The sequence below is a fragment of the Manacus vitellinus genome, unplaced genomic scaffold, assembly GCF_001715985.3.
Source record: "Manacus vitellinus isolate BGI_N305 unplaced genomic scaffold, ASM171598v3 scaffold_15_pilon, whole genome shotgun sequence".
NCBI classification, from domain to species: domain Eukaryota; kingdom Metazoa; phylum Chordata; class Aves; order Passeriformes; family Pipridae; genus Manacus; species Manacus vitellinus.
In genome coordinates, this window is record NW_021939122.1 from 17,379,641 (window position 1) to 17,395,421 (window position 15,781).

The window sequence follows — 15,781 nt, forward strand, 5'->3', positions numbered from 1 at the left end:
ATAAATTTCAATTTTCTCTGTAGAAAATTCAACCTGCCATAACTTTCACCTAATCAGTGTAAAAAAGGGTTCAAATGGATGCCATCAGATTTGTAGGCTCAATTAATTGTCATAAAATGTGATCAACTTTCCAGTTTGTCTGTTAGGAAAAACAATTTTAACTCTCTAGGTAATTTAAAATTAAATTAATTGTATTGTACAGAGATTGAGTCATTGAGTAGATATCACTTCACAGCGAAATTCTTTAGACCACCTATAAAAAGGCAGAGAAGTACTCTTCACAAAGTATAAGCATTAGATTGGTGCTTCTGCAACAGTGTGTTGCAGCAAATATATGTATTAAATTACATAATTGTGTTAAGTATTTGTCATCATTACCAGAATAAGGGCATTTCTTTCAGGAACTTTTGATCTAGCAAACTTTGAATGTCAGTTTCTGTCAAAATATCACTTGATACTTTTTTTTTCTTGTGATATAACTAGACATTTGCAAGATGTTCCCATATTTTATGCTTTGAATTAACAAAAAGCATAGCTTTCTTTGGTAAATCTATGGGAAAAGTTAAGTTTCATTTGAACTAGATAGTATTTATTGTTTCATGTAAGCACTTTTAATGTGTACATCTCTGCACTTGTCAGTTTTGGAGGAATAGAGAGAAAATTAAAATTCTCAGAAATCTTTTTTCTGTCTTGTCTCTTGTTACTGACACAGTAACATAGTAATTAGTAATAACCTACACTAACAACCTGTGAGAAGGGAAATAATCATGCTTATTCATAGAATCACAGAATGATTGGAGTTGGAAAGGACCACCTGGAGATTGTCTGACCCCTCAAGGCAGGGTCAGCTAAACCAAGTTGTCTGGGGCTTTGTTGAGTCGGGTTTTGAATATCTCCAAGGATATTCACCTGTCTGAGCAGCCTGTTCCAGTCTTCGATCATTCTTGCAGTCAAACAAATTTCTTAGTTTTAAATGAAATTTCCTATATTTCAATTTCATTGAATTTAGGTTCAAGTTTAAAAAGGCAATTGGTATATAAAACACTTTTAACTTACCATTTTAAAGAAAAAAAATATTATTGAGAATGTATTTGTACTGAATGAATTTTGCAATATAGAACATCTCATTTGTGAAAATCCCTTGTAAGCTTTAAATATGATCACGTGGTTTCGTTATACTGTTTCCCAACAGGATAAGTCAAGATTTTAGTAAACAACATAAATCAGCATTAAGCCTTCTACAGATGCATAAAATAATTGCAAAAACCCCTCACTTGCAGCTAGAAACCAATTAAGCGTTTGTTCTCAGAAACAGTAAATATACAAAATCTCTGTTTTCTTATAAGTATGTTCTTGTCTCAGTGAAAACCGTGAGTATTTGGAGTTCTCATTTGGACAAAAGGGTGCAGAGTAAATTGGAATGATCTGTAATTTCTATAATCAATGAGGAAAAAAACCAAACCTTCTTTTTGACCGTAGTCAATGCAGTTGGTGGAAGATATCTTTCTGCTGGATTTTTGTCCCAGAAAACGTATTAAATATCTTTTCTGAAATACTCTGAGGATACTTCTTACATATGACTCTTGGCAAAATAGATACCTTTAAAATCTATACATGAGAAAGTTCACCCTGCAGGGAGTAAACAGTATGTTTATAATTTCTTAACTTCATTTCTTCAACACTTATCTGTGCTTTAAGACAGATAGTCTGAATTATCTCTTAAGGTATTAGTCTCTTTGGGGATGGTATTGTTAATATTTGTGTCCTCCTCCATAGCTCTCTTAAAAAAGCCTTCTCAGGGGTGAAATTATTGGAGTTTGTCAAATATGATGATTTTGTGGAAAAATTTTTTGAGAAGATTGTGTTTTTTTTTTTTAATTTCTGTAACTTTCCAGAAAAATATTTCAGGGTTAAACCAAGTTTTCACTTCATTTTTTTTTTTAAAGCCAAACCTTTTTCCATTTGCACACTTTATAAAAGTAGTTTTTCGTTATAAAGGCTCTTTAAAAGTGTTTTATGGTTTTTTTGGGACAGCTCAGCCACTTTTTGAAAGCTAGTTGCTATGGGAGTGACCAGAAACTAGTAGCTGTGGGAGCAAAGAGCAACCTTGAATTTCCTAGGTTTCTGCAGAAAACCCCATACTTTGTGCTGATATTTTGTCTAAAATTAATGTAAATAATTTATGCTTTTATTAGTATTTTCTTCCATTTACTTCTGTGATGTCTGATACCATGCACTTGTGTAAGTATCTTTCCTTCAGCCGGTACATTTAAGGTCATCTCTCTTGTTCTCTCATTAGAAATCTTGTAGGCACTTATTTTTTAAAATCAATCTTTGAGCCCACAGCTGTTCATGGAGGACACACAGAGCTACATTCTGTAGCTTTGATTTTTAAGAAACAAAGCTTCATTGGAGGATTTCCTAGAATTTACCAAATTCCACTTTAGAAGCATTTTCCTAATTAAAAGTAGAAATCATTTTGCTGAGGGATAGAGGAAGGCTAGAAGATACCTAATCTTTATTTGGCTAACTCTTCCAAATAGATGTCTTACTTATTGCCCAACTTTTCTATCACATAGTTTCAGTACAGCATATGAGGTGGTTTAGAACTCTAAAGTAAACGTCTGTGTAACAGAAACGGAATTTTTTATCTTTCTGAATTTTTTTCATGCAGGATCTTTGCCCTGACTCATGTACTTGTTTTGTTGGAAGATGTTATTCACTATTTTGAGATCAAATTTTGCTCTGCAGACACCCTCTCTATTCCTACTCAAATGAAAAGAATCTAGATAGCTGAACAAGTATTCCCAAAAGCAGATCCTACTATTTCTGCCTTTAGCTGGTATGAAGTATTCAACATGAGAAAGAAAAATGCACAGCCTATGTCTCGACAGAGTTCAGGCATTCAGCATTATAATTATGTAGGGCTCTTGAAAAGTATTTTCATTTGCTCTCTGAAAGCATGAAGTGCTCTAGCTGCAAAAATGTGTTTATTTTCTTTAGATTTTGATTCTGTTAAGGCTGTTCAACAGACAAATGATTACTGTTCATTTGCACATGCCTAATTAAACAATTACAACTTCTGGGAATATATTGGGAAATACAGTTTTTAAAAAGTGAAAATAAAAAGTACTCTCTGTGCTGACAAGTTTGAATACTTGTTTTCTTCTGAACAACTAAGGCCTTAAGGAACTAAAATAAATCTGACTTAAGTTCCTTGCTGTTTGTCCATGAGCCCATTCTGAGCTTTGTGAGCCGCCTCCCAGATCACAGTTCTAGGTGATATGTTTCCTATATTACAGTGCCATTTCGATATTTCAGTGATAAAACTTTTGTTACAAACACTGTAGTTCCATGGGAATGACTGTTGCCAGTTCCTGTCCATGTAGTTCATGTGTCATTGCCAAAATGACATGGCTAATCTTGTTTATTGGAGATCAGCTTCAACTGAGCAGGCCCTGCTCTTTGGTTTTGCGTTGTTCTGAGTCTTCCTGAAACCCAGTTACTCATCCACCTTTCCCCACCTAATTTCTTCAATTTTTTTAAAAAATACCATGTCAAAGGTTCCTGCTTGCTACCATTACACATTTCTCTGCATTTTTTACACTTCTCTGAATCTGACAGCATAGCAGTCAATGATATGATATATCAGTGATATATCACCCAGACTCTACAGAATGCATTACAAGGCTGAGTACAGTCTAGAGCTGACAGTTGTCTCTACTTTTTTTCAAATTTATTACAGCTTGCAATATAATGGGAGTTTCAAATGAGGGATAAAAGTTAAATTAAAGAGAGTAAAATTAACATAACAAAATTGAATCACAATGTGTTCTGTTAATCCTTATAATTTAATTTTAATTTTATTTTGTAAAAGTCTCAGTTGTCACTTTCTGGATTTTGATTACCTCTTCAAGGAAGAACATTAAATTCATTTTCTTCTTTACATGTTACATATTTTCTTTCTTGGTATGCTGGGTGTTTTTTTAGGTTAGTCAACCACTTCCACTTTATTTGAAGCAATTAAGATTTTCACGTTTGTGGGATTTGATGTTCTTTCAGCAGAAATTCTGTTAGAATAGTGCTGTCCCCTGTATAGATAACAGGACATCATTCCTTACATACAAACCTCTATACTGTTCCTTTGGTGGAATAAATATGCAATACAGATAACTTAATCAGTTTGGATTTTTCCTCATATATTTTTATGTTGGATCTTCTAAATTATATAGGTTACTATGTCTCCCCTTTTCTTCACTCTCACATACCCATGTAAACAACTCCCATGCCCCTCTTTGTGTACCTCAGTTTCTTTTACTACAAGATGTGGATCTTCAGTAAAAGATTGAAATAATAATAAAGCTGATGAACATTTTCTCTATACAGTTTAATGAGATTTCTATATCTCCCTTTGTCATCATTTCACAATGATGATAAAAAAGTTTCACTTGGGTACACACAGTCTTGAGAAAGCCCGCCTGACTTATCTTTTGGCTAGTTAAAGTCTTTCATGAGAGGCAGGAAGGACTAAGCATTTCAATTTCTGTCCTTACCATTCTGCTCTGAAATCCTGGTATTTCTGAAGCCAAAAGGAAGCTGGTAGATATTTACCACTAATAGTAAAGGTAGTCATCACTAACCTGTGATGAACAGGTTAGGAGAACCTGTTCTTCATATTCTTCTCCCTTAGAAGAAGGGAGACTATCCTTTTAATTTCATGTGTATTCTATGATAGTTATGTTCATAGGATGAACAAAATTCAGGTGTTTGTACTGTGAATGGCTGCTGCAATGCAGATTCCTTCCTCTTTTCAGAAGTTTAATTGCATCAAATACCCTCACAATGACTTCTTCTCTCACTGTAGCAGTGCTATGTACATCAAGGAATTAGAGCCTCTGTGTTTCATGGTCTTATCAAAAGGTGAGGAGGAGAACAAGAAAAATACATCAATGAATTTCTCTGCTGACTGAGAATGCTGCTTTTTGGTTGTTTTACACATTAGAGAGGGGAATCACCAAGCACTGCGCAAAAGATCAGAAACTGTAATTTCTACAAAGTGGTATTATGTACATAAATCTTCTGAAAGACAGATACCTTTGGGATATCACAGGCTATAGACTTCTGTGTAATCCATTACCCATGCTGATATAAACCTTTGATTTGTGGGTTTAAACCTGAGGCGGAGTAACCTCATAAATATGCTAATCCACAGTAATCAAGAAAAGTGCTATTGCAAATACAAAATTTTTATTCTGCAACTCCAACAGCTTTATAGCATGCTCTACATTTATAACAATAAACTTTGGGAAATTACTCTCTTCATGTTTAAGAAAATGCTTTGCCCTTTTCTTGTCATCTCACAATGGGTTTACACACATTATTTTGAATGGCATGATCTTTATGCAAAATTCAGGACATGTTTTGCCTTTTCTAACCAAGTATTTGATTTCTAAAATGAACACAACATTGCATAAATTTTAAAAATTCAGCTTTTATAACCTTATAAAAATTTTATTATCAGTTTTATTAGGCTGGAGGCCAAGCGGTAGGTTAACTGCTGATTGTCGAGGAACACCAGCTCTACTGTATATGTAAAAAGATAAAGACTGGGAGAATTTTGAAAAACAAATCTTATCCTTTTTAGTAGCATATTTCCCATGTCTATTATGTGTATTTCTACACATGCAAATAGGCATGAATGTTGTGTAATGCTATGACCATCATATGAAATTCTACAGTTATTCAAACAACTGTAATACAAATACAGTGTAAATTTATTTATTTAAGAAACATGAAAAGTATCTTCCATGTAGGAAAGAAAATAGGACATTTTTCCTGTTTATAAACTTCAGAATACAAGACTTCTACTTTTCTTTGGGGGTGCAATTTCTGTGTACTAAAAAAATCCTCCTTGAATGCTATACATGAAAAAACAGTTTTGGTTAAAAATCAATCTTTTCAAGATATAAACAGAAGTTTTCTTCAGTTGATATTTCAGTTTTGCAACAATAATATTTACTTGATAGATTTTAGCTAATCTTATTTCTAATCCTTGTCTAAGAAAAATTGAGTTGCTTTTAAAATGGAGGGAGAAATAACCAGTCAGTTCTGCAATAATTTATTTATTTAGTTCTTATGAAATACTTGTCAAAACTGATTACTTTATAGTTTCTGTGATCAGTAATTATGATTTTATTAGGTACCTGAAAGATTGAAATGTAAACACTGCTAATCTGAGCAATATAGTGTTTTCCAGAGTGTTAGGTTTGTACTTGCCAGATAACTGTGTAATGCAGATGTATATCCTTGCATATATGTCTGATTTTTTTATTAATATAAATTCAGGGTTCATTTTTTTGGTGACCTGACACAAAACCAACTAATTCACTCTTCACAAAATGAGATTATATTTTGGTTTTAGGTTTAAATGTGACATTTTGTAAAAACAAGGCTGCTGTTAGCCTCTTTGAAAACAGGGTGTAGTTCAATACATATTCGCTTTAAAATCCCTCGGATGTTTTAACATGAATCTCAGATATTCTTTTAAGTACATTTGGTTTGGTTCAGTACCACCGATTAGATTTCTGGGCATGCACTTTCCACAGGTTGCTCCTGCCTGACCATAAACATTTCCATTCAAAAAATGTAGATGAATTGCTTTGATGCCAGCTTTCATGGACTGTACAAACTAAGGAACACAGCAGCCTATCTTTGTAGAATTTTGGGTCCTTATGTGGTGCCTGGCAGGACGGTGGTGGGTGCACATGATGCTGCAGAAGGATTCCCTGAGTCAGGGGTGAGTGAAAGGTGGTTCCATGTTGGTGTGTCGAGTGTAGGTGAGGTGGCTCAGTGCAAATCAGGCATTGCAGGGATTTTTTTTTTAGCTGCCCTAACAGGAGCTTCTGTTCAACTTGAGTCAATACAGCTTGGTGGCTTTTTTATCTGTGCCTGCAGTGCTCTGCCCAAGGTTCACTAGAGAGAGCTGAGGTCTTGCAGTGCTGAGTGGTGTGTACTGGAAATTTGTATTTCTGGAATTTCAGAGATTTTGTTTTTAACTCTTCCTGTAGGAAGAGTTCTGAGCCACTCTCTGTACTTTACAATAACTACTGTGAAGTGACCCTTTTGCCTCAGTGAGATGTTCTCAGATTCATCAGACAACTCTATGAAGTTAAATATGCCCTGTCAAAGTAACATTAACTCTTTGAGTCCAATTTCATCCTCCAGGAAATTTTTTGTTTAATAATCTGTGTGGATTCTTTAAAATATATAATTCAAATACACATCCCATCCCACCAATAATTTTAGAAATGTAACTTAAAAATTGGCTGTTTAGTGGTAATGGCTAGGCATTTTCCTGGATGTAAGAACTCTGGAACAAATCCAATTTGCATAATCAACTGCAACCACAGTTTGACAGAGCAATATGATAGTACTGTGCCAGCACCAGCAGATTTAAACTTGCCCTGCTAATTCAACTTTGACATTTATGAAAACATCATATGGGTCTTTGGAATTTGAGGATGTGTCCTTTAGACTCCAGTTTTTTGTGTCCCAGTTTAGAAAGGGTATTAGAGAAGGTATAGAGAAGCTGAGAGGGTCCAGTAGAAATGCCACAGAGATTTTTAGGGGCCTAAAGCATACAAGCTGGATTGAAGCTGTGGAGTTTGGTCTTGTTTAGTCTGGCAAAGAGACTCCAGTGGTAGGCTACAATTCCTTGTGGAGTAGTTACAGAGGTGGTGAAACCAAGTTCTTCTCACTGTAGTTGCAGGCAGTAGAACAAGGGGGAGTGTAATCTGCACCTTGGGGAATACAGACTGAACATTAGAAAAAATTCATTGTATTAGCAATGCTGCATTGAAGCAAGTTTCCTGGAGTGGCTGTGGAGTATTCGCTCTTGGAGGTTTTCAAAACTTACCTGGAAAAAGACACTGTTGACCTGATCTGATGTTGACAGTAGCCTGGCTTTGAGTGGGAGGTTGAACAACATGAACTTGTGATGCTTCTTCCAGTCCAGAGTTCTGTGACTCTGTGATGATAACATGTAAGAGCACATTCCGTAACAGGTGCAGCTTTCCTAATGCAAAACTCCTTAATTCATCAAGTCGTAATAAGATGTCAGAGGAAGTCATAACAAGAAAGCTGAAACCTGGTGTTGAAAGGAAAATTCAATTCTAGCAAGTGATAGAAATGGCTTTTCCTTAATGTAGTTTGACGAACAAAACCATATCGTCATGCAATGCTTCTCTTTGTAGTAGAATTTAATCATTCAACTCTGCCTGACAAATTCTCTCACTTCACTCCCTTCACTTCTGTATCTTATTTTCCTGCCTGTCCATTTAATCTAGCCAGGCTTTTAAAAACTAGAGTTTTGGAAGATGTTGTCTAGAAATCTGCTATTACATGCAGTTTTAGGAGATCTCAATCCTGGAAAGATTTATGCCTAAAATAACTTCCCAGTACTATAGGTCTTTGTGTCAATTACTTTTAATCTTTTTATTTATTTATTTAATTTTGAAACATGTCATTTCTCTCTCATCTACGGATTTTAATTTTCTTTCATTCTTTCACTGACTTTAATATTCAATATTTTGATTTCTTAATAATGTCCACATTAATCATTATAAAAATGTAAATTTTTTTGCATATTGAATAAAACTTTAAGTTAGATAATGGTTCCCCTCCCCCAGATTTTCTCCTTCCCTTCTTGGAGGTTATTAGCTGAGGATTTTTCTGTGTGGTATGTATTTGTTCGTATGTGTGCGCAAACACAAAATTAAATAAAGAAGTGAAATAGTGGTGTGTGCATATTGAATTTCATAGACAGAGTGCCTATTAGGTAGGAAAAAAACATCTGCTGTTATAACCTTCCTTAGGAATGTCTTTCATCTCACTTGAATACAAAACTAGATTGTCTTTCAGCCTCTCGTGACTCCGAATAGTGGAAATAATATCCTGTAATTATTACATTGTTTGAGAAATGAAGGGGTGGATATTTGGATAATCTAGTGGATGCCACCATGAGAGACAGGACTTCAGCATGCAGAGATAATTTGTGAAAGCTGTTTATCAAATCTGGATGTGAAGGCTGTGATTCTGAGTCTGACTTTGTTATCTTTCATTTTCTATTTATGTTATCAGTATGAATGTTTTGTTATCACTAAATCTTATCATCTGGGAGGACTGTTTGTCAACATCAAACTAAATTCTTTGCAGGCATCAACACAGTAGAAAGCAGTAGGATTCTGCTAGCAGGCACTTAGCTCCATATTGCTTCTCAGATCATTTAATTCCAATAAGATGAAATGTTTCTTTTTCCTATTTTATCATTATGTTGTTTTACAGAAATACCCAATCAGTACTTTCAAACCATGGGAGAAATTTATTTCACCTAACATTATTTATATTCTAAGTTTGACATTAGGTCTATAGTCTAACCTAATCACAGACTCCCTGTGTTGTTAGCAGAGAGAAATGGCAGCTCCATAGGGTAATTCCTTACAAGTTATGAGAGTCCCACATCTATTTTAGAATCACTTACCTATGAAGTGCCTTCCCATCTCTGATGATTTCTATAAACTAGCTGACTAATTTTGACTAGGGTCATGCATTTGACTAGATTTGACATATTCCACATGAAAAATTTAGATAAATTTTCTTCAAAATTTCTTTTTCAAGTTTTAGGAAAGCTAATATATAAAATAAATGTGTGTCATTTTTAGCCTCCATTTGTTTAATGTCTCCCTTAGTTAGGCAGAGGTCATTTGTTGGTAATTTGTCCTTTTCTTATCATGTTTTCTTGGAATTTCTGTTTCCCAAAGGTAAAGAAATGCATTTTGTGCTTTACCTGTTAAATATTTCTTTTGGGAAACTGACACAGTTTCCTATTATCTATCTTTTCCTCGTACAGGTCACTCTTCATAGTTAAAACCTTATTTGAAAGAAGAGTCAGTACTATTTTTTACTCTCTCTAAAAATACCCTAATATAATAGTATTTATGATTGCACTTATATTTAAACAAAAAATCAGAGTAACTTACCTTTTCCTTTGTAAGTATTGATTATTCAGTAATCATGAATTTAGAGATATCCTTAGGTCCCACCAGGCCCTAACAAATTTATGTAGTACATAATAATGTCTTTAAAATAGCTTATGCTTAGATCTCTGCAGTCATATTTCTAAACTTCACTTCATGCAACAAAAGGTAAGTGTGAAAATTTATTATATATTTAAATTTTCTAACATCCCATTTCCAAATTAGCACAGCATTTGATCTTTAATGTTTTCCTTGTAGAATAGATATACAAAAATTGTTCCCATCTACACAAATATTTTTCCACAAATATTTTCCTCAGCTGATTTCTGTATTTGTTGTCTAATGTGGCCTCAGTCAAAAAGTGTTCCCCAAGAAAATATAAATGATAGACAATAAAATATGTTAGCCTTTATGTTCAGTCAATATCCATTTCTTCTGATTCAGTACATACATAGTACCAGTGTGGGAGTGTATAATAGTTTTATCCAAGAAGAAATTAAATTACGGTTTTGACGATACTGAAGGAAGTAATAATTCTGCAGGGTTTAAGTCTGCATGATCAACACAGTCCAGGCAGTTTAGTTTGGGTTATGTCTGACCTTATTGCATTATGTTTCCAGGTTTAATAATTAGGCCTTCTACTAGAGTTTTACCATGTATTTATTTTAGTTTCTCTTATTTGTTCATTCTTAATTTATTAACAGTGGAAGATGAAAGAATTTTATACGGAAGTATTCATTCATTGTGAGCCTGAGCAGATAGAACTTCAGTGGGTAATGTCGTGAAATGGAGCATAGATTAAAATTGCTTTTTGTGTACATTGTTTGAATATATAAAACTTTTCCTGGATTAGGTTCCTGTTTCCTGCAAATGTGGAATTTTGATTTAGTGAACTCCACTTGTGCTTAGTTTTCCCTTTCTTTTTCCTTTTGCATGATTGGTTTCGTTAGAATTGCAAACACGGCTTCTTGACAGCTATACTTTTAAACTAAAACACAAAATTCTGAGGGCAGACTTACTATTTCCATATGAAAGATGTCCCTGAGTTAGACTTCCAAGATTATCTCATTTTTGTGGTGGAACAGATCTTGACCTATTGTTCTGTAGGACTCTATTATTGCCACATGTGATAGTCAAGGTGAACGTGAACTGGAGCAATGGTAAAAAGATGAATCTATCCCTGCAGACATTAACTTTTGAAGTTGGAAAAATCTCAGTGTTCAAAAGTTGTTCCTGTTTCAACTGATCTATTCCATCCACCATTATTCAGTATAAAGTGTATTTCCCATGTCATGCAGGTAACTAAAACATGAAAAATTAAGGAATAGCATGCATTGAAATATTGGTTGCAATGAATCCTTGTGTGCAGTGCTCTCTGGCATATCCTGCTGGCTGTCTGACTTTTGAATCCTTAACTGGTGTAAAAGATTTGCCAGCAGTCACAGCGCCTTGTCTTCCTATTAGATCACGTCATGTGAAGAATGTTTGTTTGTTTGTTTTTTCAAAAACATACTTTTTGAAGACTTAAACATGACAGAGAAAAAAAGATGGGAATATCTTTTGCTTGTTGGAAAAATCCCCACTGTTCATTTGTCACTCATCAGCTTTTTCTTCATATACCTTTCTATCTCTTAAGACTGTGAGCTGGAACCTATACATAACACATTTGGCTTTGGAATCTTTTCATTCTGTCTCTGAGTTTCTATGACTCTGGCTTTTAGAGTCTATATTTAATCTGTATATTGGTGTTACTTTGATCTGAAGGAATACAAGCATAGTTCACTATAAGACTGTACATGAAAATTAAATTTTAATATTTAATAAAACAACAAAACAACAATAGTAATAGTTCATAATAATTTTCAGATCACCCAGATAAAAATCCAAGCAGAAATGTTGATAGAAAAACCACCACTGACAACACTTCCTAAAAGTTAAAATAGTGAAATGGTTTTTGTAGACTGAAGTTTGTATCTTTTATTAAGGCAGGTGGATACCTGGAAAAGTTAAGCTTTCAGACACACAAGCTCTTCGTGTCTGATACAGAAGCATCAGACTTTAAAGCTAAATCCAAGTTGAAAGCAATTGCTCAAAGTTTAATTATAGAGCATTTTTCATAAAACACTGCAGTTCTTACCTCTAGGTAAGAACTAGGCTCTTCACAACTCCTGTACAAGATGAACTTTGAGTCTAAGATACAAAAGTCTTGGCTTTAGCAGAAATATTAGCTCTGTGTCACATTATAATTTCCATGCACATGCTTATCCCTTCATGTTTCACAGGTTATAAACTACCTATCACTCTTTCTTGTTACAACTTGCTTACCTTATCAACTCATCTTCCTCCCTCACCCTTCCACTCTACTTCACACAAGAAAATCACACAAGAAAGATCTGATATATGATCTAATATACTAAAATAAGCAATCATCCCAACTTCTTTTTTGGTCTGAATTCCTCTGTTCCGAGCATAAAAAGAGCTTGCATGCTCAAGAGGTTGGCTGATTCTGATCTTGTGGAAAAAATATTGATGCATGCAACTCATTCTTATTATCATAGATACTCATAGCTGGAGTTTCACCACTGTTAGAATATTCCAAACTACCCCACAAAAATTCCTCTTGTCAGTTGCTCAAGGTAGAGATCCTCAAATCATAGGACAGCTTTCATTCTTGATGAAGGGGACTCACAAATGAAGGAAAAGCTCAAACAACTTCTAGGGTTTTTTCTGTGAACCAGGTGTTGAGATTAGACTTTGCCCTGCTGGAGTACAAAGCTGGAATTTCTAAGTCCTTTGATGTTTTTGTTTCAGCAAATTCACTATAGCCTGATACTCTAATAATCATGCTCTTGTTTTTTTAGCAGCAAGTGACATAACTTGAGGCCAACTATAAATCAACTGGCATTGGTTTTATTCAAGAGACACCCAAATATTGTAACCAATTTATAAGGAAAAGAAAATTAAACCATGTTATGAAATCATACTAAAGGTTTTTTTGCATATCTTGTAGCGCTCAGAATATTATTCCTTTTTTTGGGAGATACAGTTTTGGATGACATTATTGTGAAAATTATAACTTCTGATTCACCTTAATATTTATAGTTAATTTATTTTTCTTTGCTTTCAATAGCAGAGTATTTAAGAAAAATAAATATCCATTTTGTAGATTTCTGCAAAACCTGTCATTATTTGTGCTTTAAAACAACAATTTTTCTGTCCCAGTATTGGATCATAAAGTCAATGAAAGCTTTGACCTATAGACAAACAGGGAAAAGAACTTCAACTGTTGTAGTTGATGAGAAGTTTTCTAGTGGTTCCTGTAAAGGTGAGAAAATTGTTTGAAAATATTTATGGTAAATGGCTGTCTATTATCTTGGCTTTGAACAAAAAAAGAGATCGTGGGAGGTTACTGAGATATCTCTGCACCTCTACCCATATCTGTAGCTGCCACATTAATGTCTCTCCTAACTTTTCTTTTAGAGATCTGATGCTAATGAACGAAAGAATTAGAATCTGCACCTGAAACTGTATTTCAAATAATGTTTTACAGTAATATAAGTAATCCTACTTCCATTTTTCAGTGTTAAAGCAGAAATGTTGTTCCTCTTTCTTCAAGAGAAATAGGTTTATGCTGGAAATTCTGTGTTAACTCGTAGGGGTTATCCTTTGCCATAAAAAATTATATTCCACATGGCACTTGATTCTATTCTATAGGAAATGATGGAAAGGATATTTATCTTCATCTTCATTTATAAGAGAAGATAGAGATAATATTTGTGGGATCCACAAGCTTTTTAGATATTTTGAGGAAACTGAAGGCTATTTAGGCATGATAAAAATTAACAAAGGAGATATTTGTCTTCAGTATCTCTTAAGTCCAAAGTGAAAACCTGGAGCTGAAAGAATTTTCCCTGTCTTGTCCCTTATCTATGTAGGCACAAGCAAAAAGACAGTAACATTCATATCTATATGAAAACCTCATGGAAATAAATCTTTTTAATTGTATTCTGTTTCTTTGTATCAGTCTTAAGTTCCTGATATTTGCTTACTTCTTTGTGATCTACTTATAATTAAAATATATATTCTTTTTGTTAATATTCTGTGTTGAAATTAGTCTAAGATGCATGTACCGTTTCTTTAGAAAATGCTGTAGTTCATCTTTTGAACATAAACTGTAATGCAATTATTAGAAGGTGTCTGATTAAAACTGGAAATTACTTCTGGGATGGAACTTTATATTTAACCATGTTTTTACTTTAAAATAGGAGTACTTTCAAGAAAATCCCATACAACCATACAAACAAGTTTTACAGACAGGTGTTCTTCCATAGGTTTTGCAAACATGAACTCCAGCAAAAGATCATTGCAATTATCTTGAGTAGATGATTAGATTAACAGAAGATGGAAATTGTAAAATCATTCCTTCTGTGTCCATTTTTGTGCAAAAATGATTCATCCCATCTTGAGTTTGGGAATATTCGAATCATTTAATCATTAATAGGTATATAAAATCAATATTTGCTGTGTGCTGAAAAAGGGAAATTAAGGCACTATAGTTTCTTAGAAGAATTTGAGGTAAAACTTTCCTGATATGACTGTGATTGGGTTGCAGGTTTTGATTGCAAACTTTCCCTTGACTGTAGTTGTTTCCAGACTCACAGATGCTGTTATGGAACTCTGACACTTTGAATGAAAATAATCCAAGTAATGCAAAATCTAAATGGTCCTTTTTAAGAGCTTTTTAAGGGGTCACAAAAGGCAAACTCTGTGAACATGGGCATGTTTTTTTCTCCTTGTGTTAGTTCATTATCTGAAGTATGGTACTTTTAAAAAACATTCTGGAAATACCAGCAGTTAAGTTGAACACCACACAGTATTTGAAGGAAAGCCATCCTGCATTTAAAACAAAAAATTGAATTTGGAAAGCCTTTGTTTTTTATATAAGGTATACTTAAACAATTGCTTATGTATTATATGTGTTTTATATTGGGCCAAAGAAATCTTCTGTTCTTTTCTCAGATGCTATCTTTTCTGCATAAAATAAAAGTTATGTTACCATTAACAAATATTTTGACAATTTTGCTCACTCTGTAATTTCTCTTCAACTTTTTCAGATTTTTACTCCCTAATTTCTCTTCATTTGGTACAGTATGCATCATGAGAGTAACCTAAGTTAAAGTTTCTGAAAATTAAAAATTTCTGCTTATATTGGACAAATATGAAAACATTTGTTGATTTAACTCAAGTACTGAGTCAGATTTTTTTCTCTCTCCTGCTTAATTCCTAAATGGTACTCAGCTTCTTGTCTTTCCACAGGATCCCAGACCAGAATGCAGATTTTACTCTTATTCAAGCATAGCAATCTACTTAACCTATGTACATCTAGGAACATATCCTCTCTAGAGAGGAGGAAGATGATAGCACTCTAGAAGTTTAATACACTAAATAATATTCTGATTCCTTTATGAAGTGTCTTTCATGATATTTTGGGCTGAGAAATTTGAAATATCCACTTCCTGTACTGCATTCCAGAGCTCCTAAAATTTTTTTCATTGCTTGGAATTGTGGAATTACAAAGAGAAAGGGGAAATTACATTTCAGAGATGTATTTTTGTGATGGTGCTCCCTATGCTTATTTCTGAAATGATGCTGTTTACATACTGTTCCCTCCTTAAGCTTTTAAGTAATCTGATTTATGTTTAACTGTGTTTGGCTGGCACAAGACACTGTAACACCATTATAATACT

General features: G+C 33.9%; 1 protein-coding gene across 5 annotated transcripts in view; it reads left to right on the plus strand.

Annotated features, from left to right (window-relative positions):
- ATRNL1 (attractin like 1) overlaps positions 1-15,781 on the plus strand; it is a 464,278-nt gene that overhangs the window by 214,263 nt on the left and 234,234 nt on the right. The gene's annotated exons all lie outside the window — the stretch shown is intronic.